Source organism: Oncorhynchus masou, unplaced genomic scaffold (assembly GCF_036934945.1).
Source record: "Oncorhynchus masou masou isolate Uvic2021 unplaced genomic scaffold, UVic_Omas_1.1 unplaced_scaffold_2109, whole genome shotgun sequence".
Classification (NCBI taxonomy): Eukaryota; Metazoa; Chordata; class Actinopteri; order Salmoniformes; family Salmonidae; genus Oncorhynchus; species Oncorhynchus masou.
Window position 1 is genome coordinate 26,227 of NW_027008588.1, and position 21,269 is coordinate 47,495.

At 43.8% G+C, this 21,269-nt stretch overlaps 1 pseudogene; it reads right to left on the reverse strand.

Moving 5' to 3' along the window:
* Window positions 1–3,115: 3,115 nt before the first annotated feature.
* Window positions 3,116–21,269, reverse strand: part of LOC135532917 (macrophage mannose receptor 1-like) — a 51,903-nt pseudogene continuing 33,749 nt past the window's right edge.

Genomic DNA, 21,269 nt, shown 5'->3' on the forward strand with positions numbered 1-21,269 from the left:
CTCTGGGACCTACGGTGCCACCAGTCTGACCGCTCTGGGACCTGCCACCAGTCTGACCACTCTGGGACCTATGGTGCCACTAGTCTGACCTCTCTGGGACCTACGGTGCCACCAGTCTGACCTCTCTGGGACCCAAGGTACCACCAGTCTGACCACTCTGGGACCTACGGTGCCACCAGTCTGACCTCTCTGGGACCTACGGTGCCACCAGTCTGACCTCTCTGGGACCTACGGTACCACCAGTCTGACCACTCTGGGACCTACGGTGCCACCAGTCTGACCTCTCTGGGACCTACGGTGCCACCAGTCTGACCTCTCTGGGACCTACGGTGCCACCAGTCTGACCTCTCTGGGACCTACGGTACCACCAGTCTGACCTCTCTGGGACCTACGGTACCACCAGTCTGACCTCTCTGGGATCTGCGGTGCCACCAGCCTGACCGCTCTGGGACCTGCCACCTGTCTGACCACTCTGGGACCTACGGTGCCACCTGTCTGACCACTCTGGGACCTGCCACCAGTCTGACCGCTCTGGGACCTGCCACCTGTCTGACCGCTCTGGGACCTATGGTGCCACCAGTCTGACCACTCTGGGACCTGCCACCAGTCTGACCGCTCTGGGACCTATGGTGCCACCAGTCTGACCGCTCTGGGACCTATGGTGCCACCAGTCTGACCGCTCTGGGACCTGCCACCTGTCTGACCACTCTGGGACCTACGGTGCCACCAGTCTGACCACTCTGGGACCTGCCACCAGTCTGACCACTCTGGGACCTACGGTACCACCAGTCTGACCACTCTGGGACCTACGGTGCCACCAGTCTGACCACTCTGGGACCTGCCACCAGTCTGACCACTCTGGGACCTACGGTGCCACCTGTCTGACCACTCTGGGACCTGCCACCTGTCTGACCACTCTGGGACCTGCCACCAGTCTGACCACTCTGGGACCTACGGTACCACCTGTCTGACCACTCTGGGACCTGCCACCTGTCTGACCACTCTGGGACCTGCCACCAGTCTTACCACTCTGGGACCTGCCACCAGTCTTACCACTCTGGGACCTGCCACCAGTCTTACCACTCTGGGACCTGCCACCAGTCTGACCACTCTGGGACCAATGGTACCACCAGTCTGACCACTCTGGGACCTATGGTGCCACCAGTCTGACCTCTCTGGGACCTGCCACCAGTCTGACCACTCTGGGACCTGCCACCAGTCTGACCACTCTGGGACCTACGGTACCACCAGTCTGACCACTCTGGGACCTACGGTGCCACTAGTCTGCTCGCAGTTGTCAGTTATCGTGCGCCTGGCTCTCGAGACCAGGTGCACAGCCAAACATAGTCTGATTTTTGAAGATTTTCTCAAAACCTCCAAAAATAACCAGGGGCGCCCCATATTGACTTACCCCAGGTTTGGGGTGCTCCCTACCCAGTGTTGGACCCACTACACCCCCCTAATTGCATTTAAAAGCATTTTTTAAATCCACGCCTAGTAACGCGTTTAATCACCAGGCGCACGACCAAACATGTGATTTCTGAGAAGTTGGGACTCTTTTTTTCTGAAGATTTTTCGAAAACCTCCTGGCCCCCATTGACATGGCCCGGTAGTGGGGTGCTCCCTACCCAATATTGGACCCACCAGCAACAATGAAATGTAACAATGAAACCTAGAACGGCAGAGACAAGATACTTTCTATCAGCGACTTGTTCAGAAGGAAAATTTTATTGCAACCTCTCTGCAATAAGGAATTGAGACCAAACGGTCCAGTGAAGTTTCAAGTGTTTAATACCAAGGATACAGTCAGTGCATACATGTAGAAAGCTCACAACACATCATATACTCTTCCCTCCTTTTGGTCACCACCCTCTTGAAGGTGGCACCTCACCAGCATTTTATGACCCCAATGAGTTTCCCTCCATTCCCATGTAGAATGTCCATGGTCTCTTTGTTTAGCTAGATGTCAGAATCACAACCCGTCCTGGGCTTGACCCTGCTCTTTGATCCTAGGCCATTTCCTCTTATATGATTAGGTCATGGTTTTTAAACTAGCAAACACACAGTTTCATGACCTAAACTCCATTAACACTCTCGGTAATCATTCACTAAACAGGATACAAACAAACTACAGTTTAACTTGAAACATGTTACATTTAAAGAGAATCCATCAGATTCAAACAGAAGTGCATTGAACTGGGCCTGGCAGAATGTTCAACTCGTAGTAAACAGCTGATCTTACTGTAGAAACGGGAAGAATATACTACAACGTACTGGACAATCTCAATGTTCAGATGACAGCCAGGTTTGACTACCTTCCAATGATGAGATAGATGTTCTTCTTCTCTGGTTTTGTTTTATCATTTCACTGCCTGTGTTTGATCGTGTTCGATCTTGTCTATCTATCCATCGATGGAAATAAGTCCCAGACTTTATTGTGTGTTATCCTACATGATTTTATTCATGCATTTATGGCTTTTTCAAGTTTTATATGTGCTTGTTTTTTAAAATGGTCGAATTAATAAACTAAACTAAAAGACTGGAAGTCTATGGGTATCTGCTAGCATGCATTAATGCAATGACCAATCCTTCCAGATAGCAGATAAACATAGACTTACTGTCATTGCGCTAATTCTAGTTAGCATTGGCTCGCGAAACTACCTCTAACTTCCTTCATACTGGACATAGGGACAAAAAAATGGTATCAATCATTGCCAAAATCCCGACGCATCCCTTTAAGAATGATCACCTAGACAGCTTCTCAGCTTCTTGTTCCAGCATGACCTGACACACACTGTCCCCAATGCGAGAGAGTTACTGCAGCTGGTCAAAGAAAGTGCCTAACCGGCCACAGACCTCACCGCACATCCCCTGATTCCTCGGTGCAATATGTGAAGGTCGAGACATGAGGATTCTAATATCCCAGAAGTCTTTGCATAAATGGGCAAAAATTCGAAACATCAGCGAAACTAGTTAGCAATAGCGCTGGTCCAATGAATTTGTTGATTATTTCAAAAGCTTGTGCATGTAAATATGACTTTGCCGAGCCTGGGTTGGACTTTAACCTTCCTCCCCCCTTGACTCCCCCTGGACTCCCCCTGGACTCCCCTGGACTCCCCCTGGACCCCCCCCGGACTCTCTCCAATCACAAAGTGATCATTGGCTGAGCCTCCATATGGTTAACCAGCTGGCTAGTGTCCACCATGCTGGGGTCAACCTCGGTGACGGGCTCCGTGTAGAGGGGGTTGTCGAAGGTACTCCGGCCTGCGCTGAAGACCAGGGGGTTGGTGAAGGAGGGCAGGAGACGGCCGGTCTTCTTGTAGAGCATTAAGGCTGTGAAGCCCATCAGACACATGGTAGCCAATACCACCACCACTGCCAGGCCTGAATACACACGCCTCTGACCTGCCTTCAGAGACACTGCAGGATCACAGGAATAAATATTACAGTATGTCTATGGGTTGACCGATATGACTGATTGGTTAATTGACAGAGTGGTTAATCGACAGAGTGGTTAATCGACAGAGTGGTTAATCGACAGAGTGGTTAATCGACAGAGTGGTTAAATGACAGAGTGGTTAATCGACCTAGTGGTTAATCGACAGAGTGGTTCATCGACAGAGTGGTTCATCGACAGAGTGGTTCATCGACAGAGTGGTTCATCGACAGAGTGGTTCATCGACAGAGTGGTTTATCGACAGAGTGGTTTATCGACAGAGTGGTTTATCGACAGAGTGGTTCATTGACAGAGTGGTTCATTGACAGAGTGGTAATAGACTGATCATTCATTGACTGATTGATTGATTAGTTGATTGAAGGATGAATGATGGGTTGGATGATTGATTGGCTCATTCATTCATGACTCACCATGTGTTGGTGGTGTTTCTGGTAGAACTGGAGGTGGAACAGAGAGGATTAATAACAAGGTTTTATTAAGAGGTCCAACGCTGTCTATTTATTTTTTATTTTTTATTTCACCCTTATTTAACCAGGTAAACTAATTGAGAACAAGTTCTCATTAACAACTGCGACCTGGCCAAGGTAAAGCAAAGCAGTGCGACACAAACAACACAGAGCTACACATGGGATAAACAAGGGCACAGCCAAAAACACAATAGAAAAAAAGGAAAGTCTATATACAGTGTGTGCAAATGGCGTGAGGAGGTACGGCAACAAAAAAAAGCCCATAGTAGTGAAGTAATTACACTTTAGCAAGTTAGCACTGGAGTGATAGATGAGCAGATGATGATGTGCAAGTTGAAATACTGGTGTGCAAAAGAGCAGAAAAGTAAATAAAAACAATATGGGGATCAGGTAGGTAGATTGGGTGGGCTATTTACAGATGGGCTATGTACAGCTGCAGCGATTGGTAAACTGCTCAGATAGCTGATGTTTAAAGTTATAGTGAGGGAAATATAAGTCTCCAGCTTCAGGGATTTTTGCAATTTGTTCCAGTCATTGGCAGCAGAGAACTGGAAGGAAAGGCGGCCAAAGGACGTTGGCTTTGGGGATGGCAAGTGAGATATACCTGCTAGAGTGCATGCTACGGGTGGGTGTTGTTATCGTGACCAGTGAGCTGAGATAAGGCAGAACATTACCTAGCATCAACTTATAGATGACCTGGAGCCAGTGTGTCTGGCGACGAATATGTAGCGAGGGCCAGCCGACTAGAGCATACAGGTCGCAGTGGTGGGTGTTATAAGAGTATTTGGTGACAAAACGGATGGCACTGTGATAGACTGCATCCAGTTTGCTGAGTAGAGTGTAAGAAGCTATTTTGTAAATGACATCGCCGAAGTCGAGGATCGGTAGGATATTCAGTTTGAAGAGGGTATGTTTGGTGCCGTGAGTGAAGGAGGCTTTGTTGCGAAATAGGATGCCGATTATAGATTTAATTTTGGATTGGAGATGCTTAATGTGAGTCTGGAAGGAGAGTTTGCAGTCTAACCAGACACCTAGGTATTTGTAGTTGTCCACATATTCTAAGTCAAGAACCATCCAGAGTAGTGATGCTAGTCGGGTGGGCAGGTGTGGGCAGCGATCGGTGGAAGAGCATGCATTTCGTTTTACTTGCATTTAAGAGCAGTTGGAGGCCACGGAAGGAGTGTTGTATGGCGTTGAAGGTCATTTGGAGGTTTGTTAACACAGTGTCCAAAGAAGGGCCAGATGTGTACAGAATGGTGTTGTCTGCTTAGAGGTAGATCAGGGAATCACCAGCAGCAAAAGCGACATCGTTGATGTATACAGAGAAAAGAGTTGGCCTGAGAATTTAACCCTGTGGTAGCCCCATAGAGACTGCCAGAGGTCCAGACAACAGGCCCTCCGATTTGACACACTGAACGCTGTCTGAGAAGTAGTTGGTGAACAAAACACACCTAGGCGAGGCAGTCATTTGAGAAACCAAGGCTGTTGAGTCTGCCAATAAGAATACGGTGATTGACAGAGTCGAATATCTTGGCCAGGTCGATGAAGACGGCTGCACAGTACTGTCTTTTATCGATGGCGGTTATGATATTGCTTAGTACTTTGAGCGTGGCCGAGGTGCACCCATGACCAGCTTGAAAACAGGATTGCACAGCAAAGAAGGTACGGTGGGATTCGAAATTGTCAGTGATCTGTTTATTGACTTGGCTTTTGAAGACTTTTGAAAGGCAGGGAAGGATGGATATCGGTCTGTAACAGTTTGGGTCTAGAGTGTCACCCCCTTTGAAGAGTGGGATGACCGCAGCAGCTTTTCATTCATTAGGGATCTCGGATGATACGAAAGAAAGTTTGAACAGACTGTTATAGTTGTTGCAACAATGGCGGCGGATAATTTTAGAAAGAAAGGGTCCAGATTGTCTTGCCCAGCTGATTTGTATGGGTCCAGGTTTTGCAGTTCTCAGAACATCTGCTATCTGGATTTGGAAGGAAGGAGGGCAGTGGTTAATTGACAGAGTGGTTAATCGACAGAGTGGTTAATTGGCCAAGTAGCTGCGGGGGGTGTGGAGCTGTTGACCGGGTAGCCAGGAGGACAAACAAGACCAGCCGGTGAGAAATGGTTATTGAAATTCTACATTATCGTGGATTTATCGATGGTGACAGTGTTACCTAGCCTCAGTGCAGTGGGTAGTTGGGAGGAGGTGCTCTTATTCTCCATGGACTTTTTTGGAGTTAGAGCTACAGGATGCAAATTTCTGTTTGAAAAGCCAGTCGTTGCTTTCCTGACTGACTGCGTGTCTTGGTTCCCGACTTCCCGTAATAGTTGCATATTGCGGGGACTATTCGATGCGAGTGCAGTTCGCCACAGGATGTTTTTGTGCTGGTCGATGGCAGTCAGGTCTGGAGTGAACCAAGGGCAATATCTGTTCTTAGTTCTAAATTTTTTGAACGGGGCATAATTATTTAAGATGGTGAGGAAATTACTCAAAAGTCGTCTTTCCTACAGATGTATGGTCTGTCTTAACCTCGTCTTTCCTACAGATGTATGGTCTGTCTCAACCTTGTCTTTCCTACAGATGTATGGTCTGTCTCAACCTTGTCTTTCCTACAGATGTATGGTCTGTCTCACCTTTGGGCTTCTTGCAGATGTATGGTTTATCATCCCACATGGGGGAAGTGCTCCAGGTCCCATCGGAGGATAGCATATATCCATAGATATAGGAAGAGTCCTGAGGCTGTCCCTCTGCCCAGTTAATGTAGTCCAGCAGTGTTTGGTCACGCCACTTCCACTGACCTGCAACAGGGTCTGTTGTTAGTCATGTAGTTACCTACACACTTACAGAAAAAGATTCTATCTAGAACCTAAAATGGCTAATCGGCTGTTACCAGAGTTCTCCCATGGTGACAGCCGAAGAACCATTTTGGAACAATTTTACGATAAAAGTGTAGGTGTGTTTTGTACAGGCCTATCTAGAAGGATTGGTAGATAACAAGGTGTGTTTCGTACAGGCCAATCCAGAAGGACTGGTAGATACCTAGGTGGGTTTTGTACAGACCTACCTAGAAGGATTGTTTCTAGGTGTGTGTTGTAAAGGCCTATCTAGAAGGATTGGTAGTTACCTAGGTGTGTTTTGTACAGGTCTATCTAGAAGGATTGGTAGTTACCTAGGTGTGTTTTGAACAGGTATATCTAGAAGGATTGGTAGTTACCTAGGTGTGTTTTGTACAGGCCTACCAAGAAGGATATGTAGTTACCAAGGTGTGTTTTGAACAGGCCTATCTAGAAAGATTGGTAGTTACCTAGGTGTGTTTTGTACAGGCCTACCTAGAAGGATTGTTTCTAGGTGTGTGTTGTAAAGGCCTATCTAGAAGGATTGGTAGTTACCTAGGTGTGTTTTGAACAGGCCTATCTAAAAGGATTGGTAGATACCTAGGTGTGTTTTGTACAGGCCGATCTAGAAGGATTGGTAGTTACCTAGGTGTGTTTTGTACAGGCCGATCTAGAAGGATTGGTAGTTACCTAGGTGTGTTTTGTTCAGGCCTATCTAGAAGGATTGGTAGTTACCTAGGTGTGTTTTGTACAGGTCTATCCAGATGGATTGGTAGTTACCTAGGTGTGTTTTGTACAGACCTATCTAAAAGGATTGGTAGTTACCTATGTGTGTTTTGAACAGGCCAATCCAGAAGGATTGGTAGTTACCTAGGTGTGTTTTGAACAGGCCTATCTAGAAGGATTGGTAGTTACCTAGGTGTGTTTTGTACAGGCCTACCTAGAAGGATTGGTAGTTACCTAGGTGTGTTTTGAACAGGTCTATCTAGAAGGATTGGTAGTTACCTATGTGTGTTTTGAACAGGCCAATCCAGAAGGATTGGTAGTTAACTAGGTGTGTTTTGAACAGGTATATCTAGAAGGATTGCTAGTTACCTAGGTGTGTTTTGTACAGGATTACCAAGAAGGATATGTAGTTAACTAGGTGTGTTTTGTACAGGCCAATCCAGAAGGATTGGTAGATAACTAGATGTGTTTTGTACAGGCCTAGCTAGAAGGATTTGGTAGTTACCTAGATGTGTTTTGTACAGGCCCATCTAGAAGGATATGTAGTTACCAAGGTGTGTTTTGAACAGGCCTATCTAGAAGGATTGGTAGTTACCTAGGTGTGTTTTGTACAGGCCTACCTAGAAGGATTGATAATCACCTAGGTGTGTTTTGTACATACCTACCTAGAAGGATTGTTTCTAGGTGTGTGTTGTAAAGGCCTATCTAGAAGGATTGGTAGTTACCTATGTGTGTTTCGTACAGGCCAATCTAGAAGGATATGTAGTTACCAAGGTGTGTTTTGAACAGGCCTATCTAGAAAGATTGGTAGTTACCTAGGTGTATTTTGTACAGGCCTACCTAGAAGGATTGGTAATTACCTAGGTGTTTTTTGTACAGGCCTACCTAGAGGGATTGTTTCTAGGTGTGTGTTGTAAAGGCCTATCTAGAAGGATTGGTAGTTACCTAGGTGTGTTTTGAACAGGCCTATCTAAAAGGATTGGTAGATACCTAGGTGTGTTTTGTACAGGCCTATCTAAAAGGATTGGAAGTTACCTAGGTGTGTTTTGGACAGGCCTATCTAGAAGGATTGGTAGTTACCTAGGTGTGTTTTGTACAGGCCGATCTAGAAGGATTGGTAGTTACCTAGGTGTGTTTTGTACAGGCCGATCTAGAAGGATTGGTAGTTACCTAGGTGTGTTTTGTACAGGCCGATCTAGAAGGATTGGTAGTTACCTAGGTGTGTTTTGTTCAGGCCTATCTAGAAGGATTGGTAGTTACCTAGGTGTGTTTTGTACAGGCCGATCTAGAAGGATTGGTAGTTACCTAGGTGTGTTTTGTTCAGGCCTATCTAGAAGGATTGGTAGTTACCTATGTGTGTTTCGTACAGGCCAATCTAGAAGGATATGTAGTTACCAAGGTGTGTTTTGAACAGGCCTATCTAGAAAGATTGGTAGTTACCTAGGTGTATTTTGTACAGGCCTACCTAGAAGGATTGGTAATTACTTAGGTGTGTTTTGTACAGGCCTACCTAGAGGGATTGTTTCTAGGTGTGTGTTGTAAAGGCCTATCTAGAAGGATTGGTAGTTACCTAGGTGTGTTTTGAACAGGCCTATCTAAAAGGATTGGTAGATACCTAGGTGTGTTTTGTACAGGCCTATCTAAAAGGATTGGAAGTTACCTAGGTGTGTTTTGGACAGGCCTATCTAGAAGGATTGGTAGTTACCTAGGTGTGTTTTGTACAGGCCGATCTAGAAGGATTGGTAGTTACCTAGGTGTGTTTTGTACAGGCCGATCTAGAAGGATTGGTAGTTACCTAGGTGTGTTTTGTACAGGCCGATCTAGAAGGATTGGTAGTTACCTAGGTGTGTTTTGTTCAGGCCTATCTAGAAGGATTGGTAGTTACCTAGGTGTGTTTTGTACAGGCCGATCTAGAAGGATTGGTAGTTACCTAGGTGTGTTTTGTTCAGGCCTATCTAGAAGGATTGGTAGTTACCTAGGTGTGTTTTGTACAGGTCTATCCAGATGGATTGGTAGTTCCCTAGGTGTGTTTTGTACAGACCTATCTAAAAGGATTGGTAGTTACCTATGTGTGTTTTGAACAGGCCAATCCAGAAGGATTGGTAGTTACCTAGGTGTGTTTTGAACAGGTATATCTAGAAGGATTGGTATATACCTAGGTGTGTTTTGAACAGGCCTATCTAGAAGGATTGGTAGTTACCTAGGTGTGTTTTGTACATGCCTACCTAGAAGGATTGTTTCTAGGTGTGTGTTGTAAAGGCCTATCTAGAAGGATTGGTAGTTACCTATGTGCGTTTCGTACAGGCCAATCTAGAAGGATATGTAGTTACCAAGGTGTGTTTTGAACAGGCCTATCTAGAAAGATTGGTAGTTACCTAGGTGTATTTTGTACAGGCCTACCTAGAAGGATTGGTAATTACCTAGGTGTGTTTTGTACAGGCCTACCTAGAGGGATTGTTTCTAGGTGTGTGTTGTAAAGGCCTATCTAGAAGGATTGGTAGTTACCTAGGTGTGTTTTGAACAGGCCTATCTAAAAGGATTGGTAGATACCTAGGTGTGTTTTGTACAGGCCTATCTAAAAGGATTGGAAGTTACCTAGGTGTGTTTTGGACAGGCCTATCTAGAAGGATTGGTAGTTACCTAGGTGTGTTTTGTACAGGCCGATCTAGAAGGATTGGTAGTTACCTAGGTGTGTTTTGTTTCTAGAAGGATTGGTAGTTACCTAGGTGTGTTTTGTACAGGCCGATCTAGAAGGATTGGTAGTTACCTAGGTGTGTTTTGTTCAGACCTATCTAGAAGGATTGGTAGTTACCTAGGTGTGTTTTGTACAGGCCGATCTAGAAGGATTGGTAGTTACCTAGGTGTGTTTTGTTCAGGCCTATCTAGAAGGATTGGTAGTTACCTAGGTGTGTTTTGTACAGGTCTATCCAGATGGATTGGTAGTTACCTAGGTGTGTTTTGTACAGACCTATCTAAAAGGATTGGTAGTTACCTATGTGTGTTTTGAACAGGCCAATCCAGAAGGATTGGTAGTTACCTAGGTGTGTTTTGAACAGGTATATCTAGAAGGATTGGTATATACCTAGGTGTGTTTTGAACAGGCCTATCTAGAAGGATTGGTAGTTACCTAGGTGTGTTTTGTACAGGCCTACCTAGAAGGATTGGTAGTTACCTAGGTGTGTTTTGAACAGGCCTATCTAGAAGGACTGGTAGTTACCTAGATGTGTTTTGAACAGGTCTATCTAGAAGGATTGGTAGTTAACCAGGTGTGTTTTGAACAGGTATATCTAGAAGGATTGCTAGTTACCTAGGTGTGTTTTGTACAGGATTACCAAGAAGGATATGTAGTTAACTAGGTGTGTTTTGTACAAATCAATCCAGAAGGATTGGTAGATAACTAGATGTGTTTTGTACAGGCCTAGCTAGAAGGATTTGGTAGTTACCTAGATGTGTTTTGTACAGGCCCATCTAGAAGGATATGTAGTTACGAAGGTGTGTTTTGAACAGGCCTATCTAGAAGGATTGGTAGTTACCTAGGTGTGTTTTGTACAGGCCTACCTAGAAGGATTGATAATCACCTAGGTGTGTTTTGTACATGCCTACCTAGAAGGATTGTTTCTAGGTGTGTGTTGTAAAGGCCTATCTAGAAGGATTGGTAGTTACCTATGTGTGTTTCGTACAGGCCAATCTAGAAGGATTGGTAGTTACCTAGGTGTGTTTTGTACAGGCCGATCTAGAAAGATTGGTAGTTACCTATGTCTGTTTTGTACAGGCCTATCTAGAAGGATTGGTAGTTACCTAGGTGTGTTTTGAACAGGCCTATCTAGAAGGATTCTTAGTTACCTAGGTGTGTTTTGAACAGGTCTATCTAGAAGGATTGGTAGTTACCTAGGTGTGTTTTGAACAGGTCTATCTAGAAGGATTGGTAGTTACCTAGGTGTGTTTTGAACAGGCCTATCTAGAAGGATTGGTAGTTACCTAGAGGTGTGTTTTGAACAGGTCTATCTAGAAGGATTGGTAGTTACCTAGGTGTGTTTTGAACAGGCCTATCTAGAAGGATTGGTAGTTACCTAGGTGTGTTTTGTACAGGCCGATCTAGAAAGATTGGTGGTTACCTATGTCTGTTTTGTACAGGCCTATCTAAAAGGATTGGAAGTTACTTAGGTGTGTTTTGGACAGGCCTATCTAGAAGGATTGGTAGTTACCTAGGTGTGTTTTGTACAGGCCGATCTAGAAGGATTGGTAGTTACCTAGGTGTGTTTTGTTCAGGCCTATCTAGAAGGATTGGTAGTTACCTAGGTGTGTTTTGTACAGGTCTATCCAGAAGGATTGGTAGTTACCTAGGTGTGTTTTGTACAGACCTATCTAAAAGGATTGGTAGTTACCTATGTGTGTTTTGAACAGGCCAATCCAGAAGGATTGGTAGTTACCTAGGTGTGTTTTGAACAGGTATATCTAGAAAGATTGGTGGTTACCTATGTCTGTTTTGTACAGGCCTATCTAGAAGGATTGGTAGTTACCTAGGTGTGTTTTGAACAGGCCTATCTAGAAGGATTCTTAGTTACCTAGGTGTGTATTGTACAGGCCTATCTAGAAGGATTGGTAGTTACCTAGGTGTGTTTTGAACAGGCCTATCTAGAAGGATTTGTAGTTACCTAGATGTGTTTTGAACAGGTCTATCTAGAAGGATTGGTAGTTACCTAGATGTGTTTTGAACAGGTCTATCTAGAAGGATTGGTAGTTACCTATGTGTGTTTTGAACAGGCCAATCCAGAAGCATTGGTAGTTACCTAGAGGTGTGTTTTGAACAGGTATATCTAGAAGGATTGCTAGTTACCTAGGTGTGTTTTGTACAGGCCTATCTAGAAGGATTGGTAGTTACCTAGAGGTGTATTTTGAACAGGTCTATCTAGAAAGATTGGTAGTTACCTAGGTGTGTTTTGAACAGGTCTATCTAGAAGGATTGGTAGTTACCTAGGTGTGTTTTGAACAGGTCTATCTAGAAGGATTGGTAGTTACCTAGGTGTGTTTTGAACAGGCCTATCTAGAAGGATTGGTAGTTACCTAGAGGTGTGTTTTGAACAGGTCTATCTAGAAGGATTGGTAGTTACCTAGGTGTATTTTGAACAGGCCTATCTAGAAGGATTGGTAGTTACCTAGGTGTGTTTTGTACAGGCCGATCTAGAAAGATTGGTGGTTACCTATGTCTGTTTTGTACAGGCCTATCTAGAAGGATTGGTAGTTACCTAGGTGTGTATTGTACAGGCCTATCTAGAAGGATTGGTAGTTACCTAGGTGTGTTTTGTACAGGCCGATCTAGAAGGATTGGTAGTTACCTAGGTGTGTTTTGTTCAGGCCTATCTAGAAGGATTGGTAGTTACCTAGGTGTGTTTTGTACAGGTCTATCCAGAAGGATTGGTAGTTACCTAGGTGTGTTTTGTACAGACCTATCTAAAAGGATTGGTAGTTACCTATGTGTGTTTTGAACAGGCCAATCCAGAAGGATTGGTAGTTACCTAGGTGTGTTTTGAACAGGTATATCTAGAAGGATTGGTAGTTACCTAGGTGTGTTTTGAACAGGCCTATCTAAAAGGATTGATAGATACCTAGGTGTGTTTTGTACAGGCCTATCTAAAAGGATTGGAAGTTACCTAGGTGTGTTTTGGACAGGCCTATCTAGAAGGATTGGTAGTTACCTAGGTGTGTTTTGTACAGGCCGATCTAGAAGGATTGGTAGTTACCTAGGTGTGTTTTGTACAGGCCGATCTAGAAGGATTGGTAGTTACCTAGGTGTGTTTTGAACAGGCCTATCTAGAAGGATTGGTAGTTACCTAGGTGTGTTTTGAACAGGTCTTTCTAGAAGGATTGGTAGTTACCTAGGTGTGTTTTGAACAGGTCTATCTAGAAGGATTGGTAGTTACCTAGGTGTGTTTTTTTGAACAGGTCTATCTAGAAGGATTGGTAGTTACCTAGGTGTGTTTTGTACAAGTCTATCTAGAAGGATTGGTAGTTACCTACCCCTCCTGTCTCAGCCTCCTTTCTACTTTTAAACTCGGATAAAACAGAGATGCTTGTTCTAGGTCCCAAGAAACAAAGAGATCTTCTGTTGAATCTGACAATTAATCTTAATGGTTGTACAGTCATCTCAAATAAAACTGTGAAGGACCTCGGCGTTACTCTGGACCCTGATCTCTCTTTTGAAGAACATATCAAGACCATTTCAAGGACAGCTTTTTTCCATCTACGTAACATTGCAAAAATCAGAAACTTTCTGTCCAAAAATGATGCAGAAAAATTAATCCATGCTTTTGTCACTTCTAGGTTAGACTACTGCAATGCTCTACTTTCCGGCTACCCGGATAAAGCACTAAATAAACTTCAGTTAGTGCTAAATACGGCTGCTAGAATCCTGACTAGAACCAAAAATTTGATCATATTACTCCAGTGCTAGCCTCCCTACACTGGCTTCCTGTCAAAGCAAGGGCTGATTTCAAGGTTTTACTGCTAACCTACAAAGCATTGCATGGGCTTGCTCCTACCTATCTCTCTGATTTGGTCCTGCCGTACATACCTACACGTTGGTACGCTACGGTCACAAGACGCAGGCCTCCTAATTGTCCCTAGAATTTCTAAGCAAACAGCTGGAGGCAGGGCTTTCTCCTATAGAGCTCCATTTTTATGGAACGGTCTGCCTACCCATGTCAGAGACGCAAACTCGGTCTCAACCTTTAAGTCTTTACTGAAGACTCATCTCTTCAGTGGGTCATATGATTGAGGATGTAGTCTGGCCCAGGAGTGGGAAGGTGAACGGAAAGGCTCTGGAGCAACGAACCACCCTTGCTGTCTCTGCCTGGCCGGTTCCCCTCTTTCCACTGGGATTCTCTGCCTCTAACCCTATTACAGGGGCTGAGTCACTGGCTTGCTGGGGCTCTCTCATGCCGTCCCTGGAGGGGGTGCGTCACCTGAGTGGGTTGATTCACTGATGTGGTCATCCTGTCTGGGTTGGCGCCCCCCCCTTGGGTTGTGCCGTGGCGGAGATCTTTGCGGGCTATACTCAGCTTTGTCTCAGGATGGTAAGTTGGTGGTTGAAGATATCCCTCCAGTGGTGTGGGGGCTGTGCTTTGGCAAAGTGGGTGGGGTTATATCCTTCCTGTTTGGCCCTGTCCGGGGGTGTCCTCGGGTGGGGTCACAGTGTCTCCTGACCCCTCCTGTCTCAGCCTCCAGTATTTATGCTGCAGTAGTTTATGTGTCGGGGGGCTGGGGTTAGTTTGTTATATCTGGAGTACTTCTCCTGTCCAATTCGGTGTCCTGTGTGAATCTAAGTGTGCGTTCTCTAATTCTCTCCTTCTCTCTCTCGGAGGACCTGAGCCCTAGGACCATGCCCCAGGACTACCTGACATGATGACTCCTTGCTGTCCCCAGTCCACCTGGCCGTGCTGCTGCTCCAGTTTCAACTGACCTGAGCCCTAGGACCATGCCCCAGGACTACTTGACATGATGACTCCTTGCTGTCCCCAGTCCACCTGGCCGTGCTGCTGCTCCAGTTTCAACTGTTCTGCCTTATTATTATTCGACCATGCTGGTCATTTATGAACATTTGAACATCTTGGCCATGTTCTGTTATAATCTCTACCCGGCACAGCCAGAAGAGGACTGGCCACCCCACATAGCCTGGTTCCTCTCTAGGTTTCTTCCTAGGTTTTGGCTTTTCTAGGGAGTTTTTCCTAGCCACCGTGCTTCTACACCTGCATTGCTTGCTGTTTGGGGTTTTAGGCTGGGTTTCTGTACAGCACTTTGAGATATCAGCTGATGTACGAAGGGCTATATAAATAAATTTGATTTGATTTGATTTGATTTGTTTTGAACAGGTCTATCTAGAAGGATTGGTAGTTACCTAGGTGTGTTTTGTACAGGTCTATCTAGAAGGATTGGTAGTTACCTAGATGTGTTTTGTACAGGTCTATCTAGAAGGATTGGTAGTTACCTAGAGGTGTGTTTTGAACAGGTCTATCTAGAAGGATTGGTAGTTACCTAGGTGTGTTTTGTACAGGCCTATCTAGAAGGATTGGTAGTTACCTAGGTGTGTTTTGTAGAGGCCTATCTAGAAGGATTGGTAGTTACCTAGAGGTGTGTTTTGAACAGGTCTATGTGTTTTGAACAGGTCTATCTAAAAGGATTGGTAGTTATCTAGAGGTGTGTTTTGAACAGGTCTATCTAGAAGGATTGGTAGTTACCTAGGTGTGTTTTGTACAGGTCTATCTAGAAGGATTGGTTGTTAACTAGGTGTGTTTTGTACAGGCCTATCTAGATGGATTGGTAGTTACCTAGGTGTGTTTTGTACAGGCCTATCTAGAAGGATTGGTAGTTACCTAGGTGTGTTTTGTACAGGTCTATCTAGAAGGATTGGTAGTTACGTAGAGGTGTGTTTGTTTTGTACAGGCCTATCTAGAAGGATTGGTAGATACCTAGGTGTGTTTTATACAGGTCTATCTAGAAGGATTGGTAGTTACCTAGGTGTGTTTTGTAGAGGCCTATCTAGAAGGATTGGTAGTTACCTAGGTGTGTTTTGTACAGGTCTATCTAGAAGGATTGGTAGTTACCTAGAGGTGTGTTTTGTACAGGCCTATCTAGAAGGATTGGTAGTTACCTAGGTGTGTTTTGTACAGGTCTATCTAGAAGGATTGGTAGTTACCTAGGTGTGTTTTGTACAGGTCTATCTAGAAGGATTGGTAGTTACCTAGGTGTGTTTTGAACAGGCCTATCTAAAAGGATTGGTAGATACCTAGGTGTGTTTTGTACAGGCCTATCTAAAAGGATTGGAAGTTACTTAGGTGTGTTTTGGACAGGCCTATCTAGAAGGATTGGTAGTTACCTAGGTGTGTTTTGTACAGGTCTATCTAGAAGGATTGGTAGTTACGTAGAGGTGTGTTTGTTTTGTACAGGCCTATCTAGAAGGATTGGTAGTTACCTAGGTGTGTTTTATACAGGTCTATCTAGAAGGATTGGTTGTTACCTAGGTGTGTTTTGTACAGGTCTATCTAGAAGGATTGGTTGTTACCTAGGTGTGTTTTGTACAGGCCTATCTAGATGGATTGGTAGTTACCTAGGTGTGTTTTGTACAGGTCTATCTAGAAGGATTGGTAGTTACCTAGGTGTGTTTTGTACATGCCTATCTAGAAGGATTGGTAGTTACCTAGGTGTGTTTTGTACAGGTCTATCTAGAAGGATTGGTAGTTACCTAGAGGTGTGTTTTGTACAGGCCTATCTAGAAGGATTGGTAGTTACCTAGGTGTGTTTTATACAGGTCTATCTAGAAGGATTGGTAGTTACCTAGGTGTGTTTTGTACATGCCTATCTAGAAGGATTGGTAGTTACCTAGGTGTGTTTTGTACAGGTCTATCTAGAAGGATTGGTAGTTACCTAGAGGTGTGTTTTGTACAGGCCTATCTAGAAGGATTGGTAGTTACCTAGGTGTGTTTTGTACAGGTCTATCTAGAAGGATTGGTAGTTACCTAGGTGTGTTTTGTACAGGTATATCTAGAAGGATTGGTAGTTACCTAGGTGTGTTTTATACAGGTCTATCTAGAAGGATTGGTAGTTACCTAGGTGTGTTTTGTAGAGGCCTATCTAGAAGGATTGGTAGTTACCTAGGTGTGTTTTGTACAGGTCTATCTAGAAGGATTGGTAGTTACCTAGAGGTGTGTTTTGTACAGGCCTATCTAGAAGGATTGGTAGTTACGTAGAGGTGTGTTTGTTTTGTACAGGCCTATCTAGAAGGATTGGTAGTTACCTAGGTGTGTTTTGTACAGGTCTATCTAGAAGGATTGGTAGTTACGTAGAGGTGTGTTTGTTTTGTACAGGCCTATCTAGAAGGATTGGTAGTTACCTAGGTGTGTTTTGAACAGGTCTATCTAGAAGGATTGGTAGTTACCTAGGTGTGTTTTGTACATGCCTATCTAGAAGGATTGGTAGTTACCTAGGTGTGTTTTGTACAGGTCTATCTAGAAGGATTGGTAGTTACCTAGAGGTGTGTTTTGTACAGGCCTATCTAGAAGGATTGGTAGTTACCTAGGTGTGTTTTGTACAGGTCTATCTAGAAGGATTGGTAGTTACCTAGTTACAGGTATATCTAGAAGGATTGTAGTTACCTTGTGTTTTGTACAGGCCTATCTAGAAGGATTGGTAGTTACCTAGGTGTGTTTTGTACAGGTCTATCTAGAAGGATTGGTAGTTACCTAGGTGTGTTTTGTACAGGCCTATCTAGAAGGATTGGTAGTTACGTAGAGGTGTGTTTGTTTTGTACAGGCCTATCTAGAAGGATTGGTAGTTACCTAGGTGTGTTTTATACAGGTCTATCTAGAAGGATTGGTAGTTACCTAGGTGTGTTTTGTACAGGCCTATCTAGAAGGATTGGTAGTTACCTAGGTGTGTTTTGTACAGGCCTATCTAGAAGGATTGGTAGTTACCTAGGTGTGTTTTGTACAGGTCTATCTAGAAGGATTGGTAGTTACGTGTGTTTTGTACAGATCTAGGTGTGTTTGTTTTGTACAGGCCTATCTAGAAGGATTGGTAGTTACCTAGGTGTGTTTTATACAGGTCTATCTAGAAGGATTGGTTGTTACCTAGGTGTGTTTTGTACAGGTCTATCTAGAAGGATTGGTTGTTACCTAGGTGTGTTTTGTACAGGCCTATATATATGGATTGGTAGTTACCTAGGTGTGTTTTGTACAGGCCTATCTAGAAGGATTGGTAGTTACCTAGGTGTGTTTTGTACAGGTCTATCTAGAAGGATTGGTAGTTACCTAGTGTGTTTTGTAGATCTAGGTGTGTTTGTTTTTTGACAGGCCTATCTAGAAGGATTGGTAGTTACCTAGGTGTGTTTTATACAGGTCTATCTAGAAGGATTGGTAGTTACCTAGGTGTGTTTTGTACAGGCCTATCTAGAAGGATTGGTAGTTACCTAGGTGTGTTTTGTACAGGTCTATCTAGAAGGATTGGTAGTTACCTAGAGGTGTGTTTTGTACAGGCCTATCTAGAAGGATTGTTAGTTACCTAGGTGTGTTTTGTACAGGTCTATCTAGAAGGATTGGTTGTTACCTAGGTGTGTTTTGTACAGGTATATCTAGAAGGATTGGTAGTTACCTAGGTGTGTTTTGAACAGGCCTATCTAAAAGGATTGGTAGTTACCTAGGTGTGTTTTGTACAGGCCTATCTAAAAGGATTGGAAGTTACCTAGGTGTGTTTTGGACAGGCCTATCTAGAAGGATTGGTAGTTACCTAGGTGTGTTTTGTGCAGGCCTATCTAGAAGGATTGGTAGTTACCTAGGTGTGTTTTGTACAGGTCTATCTAGAAGGATTGGTAGTTACCTAGGTGTGTTTTGTACAGGTATATCTAGAAGGATTGGTAGTTACCTAGGTGTGTTTTGTTCAGGCCTATCTAGAAGGATTGGTAGTTACCTAGGTGTGTTTTGTACAGGTCTATCCAGAAGGATTGGTAGTTACCTAGGTGTGTTTTGTACAGGTCTATCTAGAAGGATTGGTAGTTACCTAGAGGTGTGTTTTGTACAGGCCTATCTAGAAGGATTGGTAGTTACGTAGAGGTGTGTTTGTTTTGTACAGGCCTATCTAGAAGGATTGGTAGTTACCTAGGTGTGTTTTGTACAGGTCTATCTAGAAGGATTGGTAGTTACGTAGAGGTGTGTTTGTTTTGTACAGGCCTATCTAGAAGGATTGGTAGTTACCTAGGTGTGTTTTATACAGGTCTATCTAGAAGGATTGGTAGTTACCTAGGTGTGTTTTGTACATGCCTATCTAGAAGGATTGGTAGTTACCTAGGTGTGTTTTGTACAGGTCTATCTAGAAGGATTGGTAGTTACCTAGAGGTGTGTTTTGTACAGGCCTATCTAGAAGGATTGGTAGTTACCTAGGTGTGTTTTGTACAGGTCTATCTAGAAGGATTGGTAGTTACCTAGGTGTGTTTTGTACAGGTATATCTAGAAGGATTGGTAGTTACCTAGGTGTGTTTTGTAGAGGCCTATCTAGAAGGATTGGTAGTTACCTAGGTGTGTTTTGTACAGGTCTATCTAGAAGGATTGGTAGTTACCTAGAGGTGTGTTTTGTACAGGCCTATCTAGAAGGATTGGTAGTTACGTAGAGGTGTGTTTGTTTTGTACAGGCCTATCTAGAAGGATTGGTAGTTACCTAGGTGTGTTTTATACAGGTCTATCTAGAAGGATTGGTAGTTACCTAGGTGTGTTTTGTACATGCCTATCTAGAAGGATTGGTAGTTACCTAGGTGTGTTTTGTACAGGCCTATCTAGAAGGATTGGTAGTTACCTAGGTGTGTTTTGTACAGGTCTATCTAGAAGGATTGGTAGTTACGTAGAGGTGTGTTTGTTTTGTACAGGCCTATCTAGAAGGATTGGTAGTTAGCTAGGTGTGTTTTATACAGGTCTATCTAGAAGGATTGGTTGTTACCTAGGTGTGTTTTGTACAGGTCTATCTAGAAGGATTGGTTGTTACCTAGGTGTGTTTTGTACAGGCCTATCTAGATGGATTGGTAGTTACCTAGGTGTGTTTTGTACAGGCCTATCTAGAAGGATTGGTAGTTACCTAGGTGTGTTTTGTACAGGTCTATCTAGAAGGATTGGTAGTTACGTAGAGGTGTGTTTGTTTTGTACAGGCCTATCTAGAAGGATTGGTAGTTACCTAGGTGTGTTTTATACAGGTCTATCTAGAAGGATTGGTAGTTACCTAGGTGTGTTTTGTACATGCCTATCTAGAAGGATTGGTAGTTACCTAGGTGTGTTTTGTACAGGTCTATCTAGAAGGATTGGTAGTTACCTAGAGGTGTGTTTTGTACAGGCCTATCTAGAAGGATTGGTAGTTACCTAGGTGTGTTTTGTACAGGTCTATCTAGAAGGATTGGTAGTTACCTAGGTGTGTTTTGTACAGGTATATCTAGAAGGATTGGTAGTTACCTAGGTGTGTTTTGAACAGGCCTATCTAAAAGGATTGGTAGATACCTAGGTGTGTTTTGTACAGGCCTATCTAAAAGGATTGGAAGTTACCTAGGTGTGTTTTGGACAGGCCTATCTAAAAGGATTGGTAGTTACCTAGGTGTGTTTTGTGCAGGCCGATCTAGAAGGATTGGTAGTTACCTAGGTGTGTTTTGTACAGGCCGATCTAGAAGGATTGGTAGTTACCTAGGTGTGTTTTGTACAGGCCGATCTAGAAGGATTGGTAGTTACCTAGGTGTGTTTTGTTCAGGCCTATCTAGAAGGATTGGTAGTTACCTAGGTGTGTTTTGTACAGGTCTATCCAGAAGGATTGGTAGTTACCTAGGTGTGTTTTGTACAGACCTATCTAAAAGGATTGGTAGTTACTTATGTGTGTTTTGAACAGGCCAATCCAGAAGGATTGGTAGTTACCTAGGTGTGTTTTGAACAGGTATATCTCGAAGGATTGGTATATACCTAGGTGTGTTTTGAACAGGCCTATCTAGAAGGATTGGTAGATACCTAGGTGTGTTTTGTACAGGCCTACCTAGAAGGATTGGTAGTTACCTAGGTGTGTTTTGAACATGCCTATCTAGAAGGATTGGTAGTTACCTAGATGTGTTTTGAACAGGTCTATCTAGAAGGATTGGTAGTTACCTAGGTGTGTTTTGAACAGGCCTATCTAGAAGGATTGGTAGTTACCTAGGTGTGTTTTGTACAGGTCTGTCTAGAAGGATTGGTAGTTACCTAGAGGTGTGTTTTGAACAGGTCTATCTAGAAGGATTGGTAGTTAC